The 13,853-nt window shown below is 43.2% G+C and overlaps 1 protein-coding gene across 9 annotated transcripts in view; it reads left to right on the forward strand.

Annotated features, from left to right (window-relative positions):
* The window catches only part of PTK2 (protein tyrosine kinase 2), a 327,060-nt gene that overhangs the window by 23,629 nt on the left and 289,578 nt on the right, over positions 1 to 13,853 (forward strand). For 2 of the 9 annotated variants that reach the window (XM_089776151.1, XM_089776152.1), the window contains exon 2: positions 1,465 to 1,521. The exons of the other annotated variants lie outside the window; for them this stretch is intronic. The gene's annotated coding sequence lies outside the window, so the exon portion shown is untranslated. The remainder of the gene's footprint in view (positions 1 to 1,464; positions 1,522 to 13,853) is intronic. 9 annotated transcript variants of the gene reach the window in all.

Here is a 13,853-nt window from a genome sequence, read left to right on the forward strand (position 1 = left end):
GGTTACAATGGCTATTGCTCTATTTCTTAACTGCTAGCAAATATAGATCTTAAAAATGGTTACAAAGAAAATAAAGATAGAAAATAGAAATAATGGTACCAAGTGACAGCTTAATCTTTAAAGAGCTTTAAGTCTATGTGTACACTTAAGACAAAGGACACAGCCAGGTACAATTTGTACCCCCTTCTGTGCCTTTCGACTCCAGCGTATCAGGCCAGGGCCAGTCCCTCAATTCCTAGGAAAGATGAATACGAGGTGGGCGTCCCCGTGGAACCTCGGGGCCAATTACCTAACCCAACCAGCAGATAGATGGTAGATTGACGCTCAGAGTACGTGTGCTGCTGGACCCATCTTTATACCCATAGGGGCCTGTATCCTCTTTCTTATCTAAGATGCCAAATTGTGTTGGTCCATCTTTGTGATGCCAGTTCTTACACGGGAGTTTCAACTTAATTTACACTTGCAAGAGAGAGATAACTAAATTGTTTGTACTGGACATTCTTTACTGGGCGGGAGATTCCTCCCCCCGTGGACGGGTGTGTGATCGTATCAATATGGGTTTCAGTCAAGGGCACTCCTCTGCAGCCTCTTGGTCAGCGATTAGCTCTTTCACCCTCATATATCTGCTTACAGTTGTCCAGGGTCACTGTGAGCTAGCATATCCGGGCCTCCTGTCAAGGCTTCAAAGACTATGCTGATTTTACTGCTCTGCGTGTGCCCTGTATGCTCCAGGCAAGCAAGGTGGATGTTACGGGGGGGTGGAGGGGTTCCTGTCTGGCTACACGCATGGAGCAGCATGGTGCAGTACAGGGTTTGAAGCCCCACAGAGATGGCAGCAGCTTGTGTCTGGCCACTTCACCCCAGGTCTGCAGAGCAGCTCCAGCCCCGCCCTCTCCCAGAGCAGGGAGCAGAGCCTGTAGTGTGTGTGTGGGGGGGTAAGCCCTTAGCTCCCAGGAGCTGCACACCCAGGCTGAGCAAGGGCAGCCCCAGGGACTCAGACCCCAGTGAAAGGTCATGCCAGCTTCTCCGCTTGTTAGGCCTCCCCGGCCCCTACGTACCCGTGTCTCACCCCCCTGCTTGCCCTTCCAGTAGGAAGACAGAGCTGGTTCTCCAGCTTGCAGCTGCGTGGTGACTGCAGGGCTCCAGCCACTGCCGGGGAGGGGGAGGGAGGACTGAGTTCCCGCCATGCATGCCATTAAAAATTGGCTCACGTGCCTCTTGTGCCGTAGGTTGCCTAGCCTTGCTATAAGGCTTTCATTTCTCTCTCTAGTAAATATCATAATGGAAGATGTACCCCTAACTCACTGTCACATAGTCCATTTATTTGAAAAATTATTTTGACTTAAAAAATTCTGGGGTCACTGTTATGCTACAGTATTTGTGTTCAGTGTGTTTCAGGTATGACTGATCTGAAAGTTTGTATGTCAAAAAAGTATCCTGATAAAGTCTAAATTATCATTTCAGACTTCTATGTCATTCTTAGCAAGTACCTACTACTGAAAGCTGGAAAATCAACTTAAGGTATGTGGAATGTCCATTTTCCCTGTGTTTTATTAATATTGGGTAAAATTGTTTGGGCTGAGATATTCTGAAGCGCCTGAGAGCCTTAAGAGAGCACAAATCCCATTGATTTTTCAATCAGGCTTGCTCTGCTTAACTCTCTTAGATGCTTTTGAAGATCCCAATGGTAAGCAATTAATGTTAAGCTGTAATAAGAATCATCCCAGATTCCCTTTGACATAAATCTGGTTTAGATAGCATATGAGATCATGTATCCTTTCATTAGACTACTGTAAAATAAATTTTATAGCTATAAATAAATTCAACTGTCTAATTCATGACCCCAATTTGGTTCCTCCACTCACTTTTCTGAAAGGGGGGATGGATGGGAAGTTTTATTTTGGATTGATTTCCATATTTAGGCTTAGTTGAAATGCTTTTTGTTTTATGTGAGGAAAATTCATTAAGACATTTCTAAGTTATTCAAAGCAGTTGGGGAAAAATATACTTCTCTGAAGGCTAAGGGGATGCAGTGTTTCCTAATGGATAGAGCAGTGGACAGGGGCTTTGGAGACCTGCATTCTATTCCTAGCTCCAGCACTGTTCTGCTAGGTGATCTTGGAAAAGTCATTTCACTTCCTGGTGGCTATATTTCTCCTTCTCTAAAATGGAGGTAATGATGTTAACCTCCTTTGTAAAGGCCTTTGAAATCTACTGACGGAAAGCACTGTAAATGCTAAGTGGTTTTAATATAGGTAGTAGTAGTACTGGTACTGTAGGGAAGTTGGCCGCACTTGCTGAGCTTTTAACTGGTTATGGAAATAGTGTACTTTGAGGCTATTTTCTTTGCGAGAATGTTTGTGTATGTTGCTCTTAACTATCAGCGCTAAATGATATGCGTTCAAGTTTTTAATTTTTTAACAGGGCCCTGTAAAGATGTAGCATCTTTGTGACATTACTATTGCAGTCTTGCTGCTAGTCTGATGGGCACAGGGACTGCTAAACTTAATCTGTCAGATGGACAGCTTGTGCGAGGGGTATTTGTAAGATTCTGTCTTACCTACAAAAGCTTTGTAGCTGCTTCATACCAAAGCTGCTCAGCTGAACACTCTGCAGTCAGGATAACACTATCATAATGGAGACAAATTTTCCAATCTTCTAATCACATTCTATGATTGCAAGTAAAAACTTACTTGGTGTATATTCATTCTTCCAAATCATAGTCATTCAATATGTTTGTAGTCTGTGGTGTTCAGTACCTCTACTTTTGCTCTTTATGCTATTAGTCCTGTTTGGTTCATCTGGCCTTTCCCTAAGCACTTTAATGCTTCATTGCAGGGTTATATTTTGTTTGCATTGAGACCAATATTTTTCTGACTTCTGTTTTCTTCACTGATTTTCAGCCTTCATTTTTACTTGAAAATATTTTTAGTGATGTTGTATTACACAAACATTGGTTTGGCTATAGTGTCAAACTAGGGATGTTAAATTTTGATTAATTATTTGAGTTGTTGATGGAATTGCCATCAAATACTCGATCAGTTGATGGGGAGGTGCTCGCTATCCCACTGCACCTCTCCCTTTGTAGCGCTGTGCGGAGCCCAGGATCAGCTGTGCAGTGCTGCCAAAGGGGTAGCGCAGCATGGAGCCTGGGATCAGCTGTGTGGGGCTGCCTCTTTGAAATGCCGCTGCAGCATTTCAAAGCAGCAGCACTGCGTGGAGCCTAGGATCAGCTGCGGAGACCCCAGCTGATCCCGGGTTCCATGCAGCGCTGCCATTTTGAAATGCTGCCGCAGCATTTCAAAGGGGTGGCAGTGCCCTAGCAACTAATCAAATAGTTGATGCAAAAATCCATCAACTACTTGATTAGTCAATTACATGATACTTAATATCCTTCAACCAGGGTGGATAACAATCAGTGATTTAAAAAAAATAAAAATAATCAGATTTTTTTTAATTGAAATCAAATTTTTTTGACAAAATGTTTTTTGAAAAAAAATATAGTTTAAATTAAGGCTACACTATACATGCTACCCCTGCACTTACAACCTAATTAGTTCCTGGAGAATCATCATAAGTTGAGCCGTTGTAAGTCAAACCCTTATTTCCCACATTATAAATGGTGGTTCTGTTCCTGGCCCACTTTGCCTCTTGGGCTGTGTCCAGACTCAGGGTTTTTTTTGAAAAAAGTAGCCTTTTTTCGAAAAAACTTCACCTGTGTCTAGACTGCAGCCGCGTTCTTTCGAAATTAAATCGAAAGAATGCGGCTTTTCTTTCGACAGTAGTAAACCTCATTTCACGAGGAAGAACGCCTTTGGTCGTAAGTATGAACGGTCGTAACTCACCATTCGCAACTCGGGGAGCAGCTGTATAGAGGTGAGAAGTAACAGACCTCAACTCTCTTTACATCAATGTACACGGAGTCTATCCCTTACACCTAGCTAAAATTGCAGAGTTTCAAAAAGTTCAATGAATAGATTGTTGGGGGCAGAATAGATCTGGCCAAGGAGAAGCCGGGCAGTTCAAACAAAAATGAAACTGTTTAAGCAGCGTATTCCAGAATTCTTGAAGTCTTTCTGGCTACATCTAGACTACATCCCTCTTTTGAAAGAGGGATGTAAATTAGGCAGATCAAAAGCGCAAATGAAGTGGGCATTTAAATATCCCGTGCTTTATTTGCATAATTGTGTCACAGTGTTCTTTCGGAAAAAATGGCGTTTTCGCTTTCGAAATACCCTTTTTCAAAAGAACGTTGTGATGCGATTATGCAAATGAAACGCGGGATATTTAAATCCCCGCTTCATTTGCACTTTCGATCTGCCTAATTTACATACCTCTTTTGAAAGAGGGATGTAGTCTACATACGCCCTCTGAGAGTAGCCTTCATTGATTTAAAAGCTACCATACCATTCTCTCACTGGAATGCACTTTTATGTAGAAAACTATGATTAAATACAGTCTTCCTGACTAGTGATTTAAATCAAAACCACCCTGATCATAACATCACACAATACATGAACAATATACTAAAATCACCAGCTACAAAATACTATATTTCTTTTTTTAAACAATTGATTGTAGTCAAAGCAGAATTGTGGGAACAACTCGTTCTTGTTGCCCAGATTTTAATGCTTTTTGTTGCTAAACTTTCTTTTGTGATGAGCAGCAGGGGAGACCAGAGTCCAGCAAGATTGACATCACTTATGTTTTGAACTGTAACAAAATCTTTCTGTCAACAGTTCAGGAATACTGGCAGAGCATTTCCTCACCTCATTTGCTGATGCAGTTCATCCCATTATTTTTGTACATTTAGACTATTATAATGTCTTGGCTGCAATCATGATTAATACATGTCAGCAGGTACAAAATGCTGCTGCTAGCACTGTGGATGTAGCAAAAAATGTAACTACATCCCTGACTCTGATACACTGCAAGCTGCTTTTCAGATTAACTTCAAGGTATCCTCTTTCATTTTGTAAAGCCCTTCAAATTGTGTCTGATATAGTTGATCTGTAAAGGTTCACTCACAAGTGAAGGTCACCGAATGCTGGTTCACTTGTCTCATCACTACCCAGATGTGTTGTTCTAAAGGACTGTCTTCTCATGCACAGTAACACTTTTTTAAATTTCTTGTCCAAGGATTTCTAGTTGCTTTTAAAATTCTAGGCGAATAATTATTTTTCCCCGCCTGTTCACTTCTCCTAGTTTCTAATATGCCATGTCTGTACTAACCTGTTACATAGCTACGAATGCCTTGATATGATTAAAGTTGGTCTTCCTGTGGTTTTTTCATGCAAGTTTTAAAGATACTAAAGTTCAAGCTTATAGTAGTCTTCAGTTTTATCACTTCATTTATAAAACTGAAGCTTTGTAGTTAGATCAAACAATAAAGCCTTCAAGTGCTAGCCTGGAAGCTTGAGACCAAGATCTAGTTTCCTGTGCAGCATATGAGACCTGAATAAAGAAGCTGGGACCTCAGTTTTACATGACATGGCCTCCACTATCTTCTTTCCCCTTTACTGTCCTTCCTTCTCTCTTTAGGTCAGGTCTAATCAGTATAATGTTAAAGTATTATTTGTATTTGTTTTTTTTATAGTAAAGTTAATTTATCTGACCATACCCCAGATTTTCAGTCTATCCTACATTTTTATATTGACAGTGAGTATGGGGGGGGGGGGGGTAAATTAAAGATTATGTTAGCTGGATAAGAGCTAGCCGGGATACTGGCAGCTGGTAAGACATGGTGAATTATTTGCTTTTTGGTCTCGTAATTTATACTTCTGGTACTGGGCATGATCCATTTTTTCTGCAAGATTTTACACTGTTTTAACGCCAGTGGTTACAGGCTAATATATGGTCCCTTACTTGCCAATATCTGAGTTCAAACCCATTTGTTTCATGTTTCAGGTGATATCCCTATATCCACAATAATGAAGGCAGTGAGTTAGTGCTGTGTATTAGCAGTGTCTTCAGCCATAGCATGGAAAACCCAGAAAAGTCAGAGCCTGAAATTGTCAGTCTGTCTCTTCCTCCCTTCCCCCCCAAAAAATTACCAATTGATTTCAAAATGTATTTAGCTTAGATGGGAACTAACCATATTTAGGATCTTTGATTGTTTCCTTTCCTCTGAATTGACCTTTTAAATGAACAGTTATTAATGTCACGATGTCATGTACAAGTGCGCTTTTTGGTCTGCAGCCATTTGTACTTTTGAAATACACTGTGTGTAAAAAGACTGAAATGAGTCATATCCTGGTAAAACCATGACAGCTATGTATTTATTAGTTTGTTGGCTAAATATCTTGTAGTACAATGCACCTTCTTAGATAAGATTTTGTCATAAGGTTTCACTCAGCTTCCTTATTGACAGTATTGTAAAATTATAGCACCATAACAAGTAGGCAAAGATAAATTCATAGATTCCTAGGCCTGAAGGGACCATTGGAATCATCTAGTCTTACCTCCTGTGAAACACAGACCATTGAACTGTCTCAAGATAATTTTGGGCCAGACATATTACATTTAATGTAACATTTTTCTGATATGTTTATCAAATAGAAGTAGGGCTAGAAGTAGATTTGTTTGGTCAGCAATTTGTGGGTATGGAGAAATCTGAGATTAGCTCTGCTTAATTATTTGACAATTTTTTGCACTATCCCCTTTTTATCTGTGTTATATACCCAGATACCTAGGAGATAGATACAATCTATGTGCTATGAATTTAACATGCTGTGTTTCTTTATTACACATACAAAACTTCTTGTCGGCCTCGCTTTTAGGGAGGCAGCTTCATTGCAGCAGCAGCACTGGCAGCCCCTGCCGGCCTCCTGCTTCAGCTGCAGTGTCCACAGCGAAGCTCCTCTCCAGAAGTGAGTCCGGCAACCCTTGCTGGCCCTGCTCCCAGGGTGGCAGCTTTACTGCTGCAGTGAAGCCTTCTCCCGGGGAGGCTTTGCTGCAGGCTTTGCAGTATAAAGCTTAGCTTTATACTGCAGAGCCCACAGCCTGTGTAACATGTAACCACTAAGATTTTTAGCGGGTACACAGTTATCTTTTAAAATGACTTTTTACATCCCTAGTGCAGTGAATGGCATGTCTGAAGATCCCCTATATATCATTTGTTGCAGGATTTGGAAGGTGTATAATCAACAAGGCATGGGATTGTAGGAAGAGAATGGTTGATCTCATGGAAAAAGTCAGATGAATATTTAATTCCATCCCTTCTTCTGTCACAGCAATTCTATATGATGCTAAGCAAGTATTTAAATAAGTGGTGCCCAATCTTATTACACAGGGGAGCCACATAAACCTACTCATAACCTTGTGTGTGCCAAACAGATTCTACATATTTTAATAAGATTTAAAGTCACCTGTATTGATTAATATTTTAAGCTCAATATTGTATAAGCCATACTGCACATATAAACTGCCTATCTAAATACAAGTGTGTAAATAAACGAAAATGATGTAAACATGAAGACAAAACACTGAGTCAGCCATTAATACATTATATTAGGAATGTAAACGAGTAGTTGACTAGTCGACTACCCGATAAGCCTAGCCTTGTCAAGAAGTCTAGTTGACTACTCGCATTCCCCCCTCCCCTTGCTGCACTGTCTCTGTGGTTCTGCCTGCCCCCTCTCTCCCTTGCTCCTGCCTCTATCAGAGGAAATGCAGTGGTGAGGGGAGAGCAGGGGAGGCTGCCACAAAGCAGCCTCTGCTCTTGATGAGCACAGGGGCTGCTGGAACAGCCTCTGCCCACGGCCAGCCCCGACCACTGCAGACGGGCTACTCTGACTGGGCAGGCAGCTCAGCTCAGTCCTGGCTCGCACCAGGTCTGCAGTGGGGATAGCTCCTGGACCCAGCGTGAACTGGGATTGAGCCAGGATTGCTTGGTCCTGGCTTTTGCTAGTCTGGTACCTACCCCTACAGCGCCTCTGCAGTTTAAATGTAGTAGGAGACAGGCTGCCTGTATGCTCAGCTCCTGTTACATTTAAACTGCAGAGCCGCAGCAGTAGTAGCTCCTGGACCTTGCACAAACTGGGACTGACCGCCTTCCCTTATCGACTAATCATGTAGTCGGTAAAAATTCTGTGGACTACATGATTAGCCAATTAGCTGCCTCTTATCATCCTTGCAGAGTATCGAAGCAGGCTGTGTGCCTTATTAAATGCTTTGGTTGGCTATAAATTGGGCACCCATGATTTAAACCAGACTTCTCAGAGGTGATCCCTAATTGGTGTTCCTCATTTTACGTGTCTGACTTTGTGACCTTTATGTCTTATTTGCAGAATTGCAGAACACTCACATCTGCAGTGTTAGTCAACGGGAACTGTACTTTAGAATTTTTTAGTGCTTTGTGTTCAGATACTCTGATTGGTCCCTAGGCATCGCCAATTAAATACCTATATTGCATATTTTTTACCTTACTCTCTTTGTCTTCGTTTGCTTTGTGTAAAATGGGAATATCACCAATCTTCACTTTACAGCAGTGTTATGAAAATAAATTAGTGTTTGTGAAGCACTTGCATACTATAATGACAAGAAAAAGCGTATGAGGAAATTAATTATGTTTTCAGACTAGGCTTTTAATAGCATGTAGTAAATAAGGTATGAACCTAAACATTTAACAACAAAGAAAAAACAAAACATTGAATAGTTGTTCATTAGCTAAACACCATACATTTTGGGCATTGAATTAGACTGAGGTCCTGGGGGGATGGGGAAATGGCATGGAAATTTCAGCTCAGCTGCTTAAATTCTGATAATATTATAAGCAATTGAAAACAGGGGAAACAGGCAACCTTCAGTAATTGATGGTACTATTAGCTGCATCTATAAGAAGCAAGCCACACAACGGTGCTCTGATGCTATTGTAATAAATGTTATATCAATATCTAGTTTTATTGGATTTACAAATAGTAATGACTGTCAAGCAAGCGTTGTTCAGTCAGCATGTTTTAAAAATTGCTTGTAAACCAATGGCTTTGTATATCCTAACAGCTTCAAAAAGGAGGTGTGGGGTGGTAGTATTGGCTGAGCTTGCAAAGGGCTTGCACACAACTCAATAGCACTTTTCTGTTTCTGTATATAACTTTCGAAGGTTGCATCTGATCAGTTTCATAATTTCATGAATTGTTCAGGCATCAGTGTCCGGAACCCTATTGACTTCTGAGTGTCTGGCTCGTGAGTCCTGCCCACATGCTCAGGGTTCAGCTGATCGCCATATTTGGGGTCGGGAAGGAATTTTCCTCCAGGGTAGATTGGCAGAGGCCCTGGAGGTTTTTCGCCTTCCTCTGTAGCATGGGGCACGGGTCACTAGCGGGAGGATTCTCTGCATCTTGGGGTCTTTGAACCATCGTTTCAAGGACTTCAATATCTGAGATATAGGTGAGAGGATTATTTTAGCAGTGGGTGGGTGAGATTCTGTGGCCTGCATTGTGCTGGGGGTCAAACTAGATGATCAAAATGGTCCCTTCTGACCTTAAAGTTTGAGTCTATGACTTCTGCCAGCACAACTTCTTGCTTCTGTTTTAATCCAGATTTACACCAGCTTGGCAGAAATCTCTAGCTGCCTTCTTTCTTATTGTAACTTTACAATAAGTAAACAGAAATACAAATAGTATAAGCTATTCCAGGTAGCTCTTGTGTTCTGCAGAGCTTCTTGCTCTGGCTTCTGGTTCATATAACATCTTTCTATCTATTCCCTGCCTCTGAACTCTGGCTAGAATGTAACCCCTAAGACACAGAACTATACTTTGGCTCATCAGTGCTTCTTCCTAGGCATACACGCCCAAGGCAGGATTCAGTAGGATTTTAGGGTTCCTTCTAGAGTTGGCAAAAGACTTGCGTACCTTGATGTAGAGACCATCTCCTGTCTTTCGCTCTCAGTTGAAGAGAGAGAAACACAAGGACAAGAGATACTACAGGACGTAGTGTTGGTGAGTCATTAGATATCACCACATGTTATGGTGGAACTGTAGTACTGCATCCTTGTAATGCTAGAAGCATACTTCTTCTGGAGGTGCTGTGTATATAAGAGTAAGTTTAAATCATAGAGTGGTCTCATTGGTTTAATTCATGAGACTTGATTATTTTTTCAAGTCTCATGGTATTAACCTCTGCTCTGTGGCCTAATTCCTGCTTGGAAAACTGTGGCTTGCCCACCAAAAGGTAAAAATCTCTCCATTGTAGTTGAACTGAAGTTCTTTCCTTCTTAGGGTACATCTACACTGCAGTGCTATTTCGGGATACCAGAGGTGTCCCAAAATAGCTACCCTGCATCTTTCGAACGCATCCGCTATTGCGAAATATAGCGGATGCGCTATTTCAGCATGCCTGTAAACCTTGTTGCACGAGGGATAAGGAATGTCATGAAATAATGTTTTATTTTGAAATTTGGTGCTGTGTAAATGCGCCAAATTTTGAAATAGCCTATTTTGAAAAAAATGTGAAATAAAATACGCAGTTTGTGTAGCACAAATTGCGTATCTTATTTCAAGTTAAGGGTGCAGTATAGACACACCCTTAGTCTGCAGTGTTATAACACGTAAACGTGTTTAAATGTATACCTGTGAATTGTTTCATTCAAGTAATTTCCTTGACACACAGGGATTAGTCTTAAGCATGTCCATCAGTGTTTGCAGAATGAGTACTTCAGTGCTTACATGGTGATAGGCTCTATAGAGACACAGAAGACTCACTTTTATCCATGATTTTTTGTTTTGTTTAAGTGTAGGATGGCTGTGCAGGATGGCTGTGCAGGATGGCTATTGTAATCCACACCATTGGTGGGTCAGTTATCTCTATATACATATATACAGTCTTTAAAGCTGTTTGAAATGCAAAGGACTATATATATATAAAAGTTGGTGGTAGTGCAACATTACTATGAGACTACTTACCTTTATAGCTAGCAGTTTACAGTTATCTATCCATTATTCCTTGTTTTGGTTAATTTGCTAAAGTGCTTAATTGTAATTGGCTAAAATTTAAAGAGACCTAAGTGAGGTATGTATGAGGGATGTAAAATCCCATTTGATTGGCTAACAGGTAAAACACATTCTTTAACCAGTTAACAGATTACAGAGTGAGCAGGGGGCTTGGATGCTAGAGCAGCCCTTGTCTGTCGTGGGCCCCCACAGAGCTGGAGCAACCCCATGCTCATGGCAGGTGGGGAGCTGCTCCAGCTCCACCAATTAACCTTAAGCCTCACCCATTAACTCTAACTCTAACCCATTAAGGGTGAGGCTTACCAGTTAACCGGTTAAACCTTCACATCCCTATTATGTGTGTTACACATAATGCAGTTACAGTAAACTTCCGATAATCCGGCACCTTTAGGACCCAGGGGGTGATGGATTATCAGATATGCCAGACTATCAGAAGGGGGGGCTATGAGGAGGGTGGGGTGGGGGGATGCTACTCCAGACCCCCTCATAGCCCTCCCTTCTGATAGTCCGGCTCTGCCCCAGGAGTCCCCAATTCAGCCGCTGCTGGTCAGTTTCAGCAGCGGCTGAATCGGGGGCGCCTGCAGCAGAGCAGCTGGGGTGCTGCTGGGTTGGTCCGGTAGCGCCGACCCTTGGCGCAGCGAGACCAACCCGTCAGCACCCCAGCTGCTCTTGGGGACGCCTGGGGCAGAGCAGCTGTGGTGCTGACGGGTTGGTCCCGCAGCGCCACTCCTCGGCGCTACTGGACCAACCAAGCAGCACCCCAGCTGCTCTGCCCCAGGTGTCCCCAAGTCAGCCGCTGCTGATACTGATCAGCGGCTGACTCCAGAAAGCCAGAGGCAGAGCTGCTCTGCTCCGGGCTTTCTGGAGTCAGCCCTGGTCAGTTTCAGCAGCGGCTGAATCAGGACGCCTGGGGCAGAGCAGCTGGAAGGCTGCTGGGTTGGTCCCACAGCACCGAGGAGCGTCGCTACTGGACCAACCCAGCAGCACCCCAGCTGCTCTGCCACAGGTGTCCCCAAGTCAGCTGCTGCTGAAACTTATCAGCGGCTGACTCCAGAAAGCCAGAGGCAGAGCTGCTCTGCCCCGGGCTTCCTGGAGTCAGTCCTGGTCAGTTTCAGCAGCGGCTGAATCGGGACGCCTAGGACAGAGCAGCTGGGGCACTGCTGGGTTGGTCTGGTAGCGCCAAACCTCGGCGCTGCGGGGACCAACCCAGCAGCACCCCAGCTGCTCTGTCCCAGGTGTACCCAAGTCAGCTGCTGCTGAAACTGACCAGCGGCTGATTCCAGAAAGCTGGGGCAGAGCAGCTCTGTCTCGGGCTTCCTGGAGTCAGCCGCTGGTCAATTTCAGCAGCGGCTGAATCCGGGACAGCTGGGGTGCTGCTGGGTTGGTCCTGCAGCCCCGAGGGGCAGCGCTACTGGACCTACCCGGCAGCACTCCAGCTGTTCTGCCCCCCTTCTTCCTGGATTCAGCGCTGGTCAGTTTTAGCAGCGGCTGAATTGGGGAAGCTGGGGGCAGAGCAGCTCCAATGGTCCGGCTGCCCGGAGCACTTCTGGGTTCCTGATGGTGCTGGACCATCAGGAGTGCCGGACCGTCAGATGCCGGACCATCGGAGTTTTACTGTATGTAGTTAGCATTGTGGCTTAGAAAATATTTGACAAACAGAATTCTTTTTATTCAGGCAACCAGACCATTCTTGGGCCATGTCTGCAGTGCTGTTAACAATTATGTAGTTTGGCTCTAAAATGCAGTAATTATTGCAAATAATAGTGTGTCCATTCTTTATTGTGATATTTTCATTGTTAACCATTGCATTCACACAGCTCTGTGTTGGTTAGAATTAACCTGTCAGTATTTTGGACAGATAACTCATGGTGGACTGTTTTGCTATTCTGTTCTGTTTTTTTTCCCTCAGTCCATTCTGGGATGCATATCAGAAATTCTGGGACATGGGTTCAAGCTAACAACTTCTTATGATATTCATTCATTCATTCATTCTGCCAGCATGATTTTCAAACTGATGTTAGACAGCGTGGAGGATCCTGTGCTGAGCTTTGTGATCATGGCAGAGTTGTTCAGAGTCACACAGGCAGATGGAGTTGGCCCTGCAGTTTTATTGGGTTGTTGATATTGTAGCGATACAGCTACTGAATGAGGAGCAGGGGGATGAAATCAAGCAGTTATTTCTGCAGAGCATTTATCTGGAGTTCCTGAGCTTAGTGGAGTTCTGCTTTTGGGCTCAACCAGCTAGCAGTTACTAGTGGGATAAGGTAGTGATGAAGACCTGGATGACCAGCAATGGCAGTAAAACTTCAGACGGGCAAAGGCAGCTTTCCTTGAAATCTGCAGAGCAGCATTGGGAAAGGATAATAGGAGCATTCCCCTGTGCTTGGCGCAGTGTATTACCATTGACATGTGGAACACCCAATGGCTGCTAGTCAGTAGTGAATTGGGAGAGTGCTGTTGTGCTGTGTCATACAGCTTAGCAGTGCACAGAGTGTTATTGATGGCTTTTCATTGATGTGGTTCCTAAACTTTATAGAAGCTATTGATGAGACATTTGTACCTACTCTGAGCCCTACACATTGGTTCAAGACTTAACAGAAAAGAGTGGTTTTTTTTCATCATGCCGCAAGGCTTTGTTGATCATTGTGGAAGATTATGATGGAAGACTTCCTCACACTGCTACAGGCTAAGTTCTTCAGAAAAGGAGTTGGGGATTACAGTCGATGAGAAGCTGGATATTAGTCAACAGTGTGCCCTTGTTGCCGAGAAGGCTGACATAATATTGGGCTACATTAATAGGGGTATTGCCAGCAGATCGAGGGAAGTGATTATTCCTCTCTAAAGTGTATCGATAGATGACAGGTCATATTGGTGTGGAGGGATGGCTCTGTATATTAAAGAAAG

The sequence above is a fragment of the Pelodiscus sinensis genome, chromosome 2 (genome assembly GCF_052426305.1).
Source record: "Pelodiscus sinensis isolate ZL-2025 chromosome 2, ASM5242630v1, whole genome shotgun sequence".
In the NCBI taxonomy this organism is placed as follows: domain Eukaryota; kingdom Metazoa; phylum Chordata; order Testudines; family Trionychidae; genus Pelodiscus; species Pelodiscus sinensis.